Here is a 2036-nt window from a genome sequence, read left to right on the forward strand (position 1 = left end):
TAGAGTAGCACTTGTTGTTTGTCATTTCTCCGATCACAAATGCAGACATGGTTTTATGTTTAGTTTACACGGCGCGATGCAACGCAACGCGTAAAAAGACAGTATAAGTCATTATAATCCATAATTATGTCCCCACTGGATGCAACGAATGCCTCGTTTATAATGGGTTTTCATGTTTTTGAATCATCGCTCCGGCCTGACAGGGCATCATCACAATATGGCAAGGGGCGTAACATATCCGTCACACGCTTGAGGTATTCGGCCAATCACAACGCACTGGATAGCTGGCCAATCACAGCACACCTTGCTTTTCAGACCGATGAGCTTAGTAAAAATCGACGCCTTTCAGAAAGGCGGGGCATAGAGGAGAAACAATAATGTACAGTATGTGGAAAATAATGTGTTTTTTTAACCTTAAACCGCATAAACATATTTCATTACACCAAATAATGTTCTTTTTAGCAGCATCATATGACCCCTTTAACAGCTTTGTATTTCTCAGAGGATTTATTTTAGTAGCACCCTACCTCAACAGTAACAAGCTGTGCTTAAAGACCTGGGAACACTGGACAGACAGAATCCTCAGATAACATCTTTCTCCTGACATCATACCTCACCTGTGGCCAGATTCAACATCACCTTCTGGAAACCTGAGAAGTTGGCAGGTAACACAGGCTCCATTCACGTGAGCAGATCACCAAGACGTGAACTCCATGGCCTGTTTATCACCATGGAGTGCTGTGTTAGATGATAATGGGAGTGTTAGGCCTCTGCAGATAGAGAAATGAGCTGATAAGTGAGGTATAAGGGGTCTCAATGGAGCTATAAACCAAGAATAAATCCTAAGATGCCGATGGATGCATCATATTTTAGAGCTGCACCATGTAGAGAGTAAAATCCTATGACACTTTGAAAGGCGAGAGGTGAAAGGAAGCTGAACGGCCCAGAGGAAACACCTCCACTCCTTCCCAAACCCAGATGTGAGTCAACCTAAAAAAAAGCAATGGTGTCAGCTTTCCAGTTTTTTTATTAAAAACAGAGTACATTGATTTATACAGATTTAACACCACCAGTAATAAAATAAAAAAGATTGAAAATCTTGAGCATTCCTCTGCAATCAGTTTCATGATTAGCTGAATGTTTTGAGTGCTAAATTCCTTTAGCTTTTATCTTAAAGGGGTCATACGATGTTGCTAAAAATAACATTATTTTGTGTATTTGGTGTAATGAAATGTTTAATGCGGTTTAAGGTTCAAAAAACACATTATTTTCCACATAAGGTACATTATTGTTTCTCCTCTATGCCCCGCCTTTCTGAAACACGTCGATTTTTACAAAGCTCATTGGTCTGAAAAGCGAGGTGTGCTCTGATTGGCCAGCTATCCAGTGTGTTGTGATTGGCCGAATACCTCAAGTGTGTGACGGAAATGTTACGCCCCTTACCATATTGATTTACCATCACATAGTGATGCCCTGTCCGGCCAGAGCGACGAGACAAAAACATTAAAACCCATTATAAATGAGGCATTTGTTGCATCCAGTGGGGACATAATTACTGATTATAATGACTTATACTGTCTTTTTATACGTTGCATTGCGCAAGATGATCGGAGATCGGCATGATCGGAGAAATGACAAACAACAAGTGCTACTCTACGGGCGGGCGGGCTTGAGAATGGCGCGGCTTGCGGATTCGACGAAAGAGCGGCCGGCGGGCTCTCGGCAATGACCCCGGGCTGGACTCCGCTTCATCCACGCCATGGTGAAAGCCGATCCAGCGATCCACAGCGCAAAGTTGATGTATTTCCTCAGCGACCAGCACGGATCAGCGCCAGGCATGACGAAGCGGATATCGTCCTCTTTTGGAAGGCCAAACAAAGTAGTTTCGCTTTCACAACAAAACACACAGCGCCTTCACGACATGGCGGCGGCGGCAACAACAATACTACAGCGAGAATAAAAGTTACGCCTTCTTTCTTTGCGTGAACATTTGGGCAGCGTTATGCAAATCTTCCCACATCTTGACATAGACGTGG

General features: G+C 43.4%; 1 long non-coding RNA gene across 1 annotated transcript in view; it reads right to left on the reverse strand.

Moving 5' to 3' along the window:
* The window catches only part of LOC107584003 (uncharacterized), a 22313-nt gene extending 20580 nt beyond the window's left edge, over window positions 1–1733 (reverse strand). The window contains exon 1 of the long non-coding RNA XR_001609097.1: window positions 1658–1733. This is a non-coding gene — a long non-coding RNA (uncharacterized lncRNA). The remainder of the gene's footprint in view (window positions 1–1657) is intronic.
* Between the last annotated feature and the right edge of the window lie 303 nt (window positions 1734–2036).

The sequence above is a fragment of the Sinocyclocheilus grahami genome, unplaced genomic scaffold (assembly GCF_001515645.1).
Source record: "Sinocyclocheilus grahami isolate Dianchi unplaced genomic scaffold, SAMN03320097.WGS_v1.1 scaffold56.1, whole genome shotgun sequence".
Classification (NCBI taxonomy): Eukaryota; Metazoa; Chordata; class Actinopteri; order Cypriniformes; family Cyprinidae; genus Sinocyclocheilus; species Sinocyclocheilus grahami.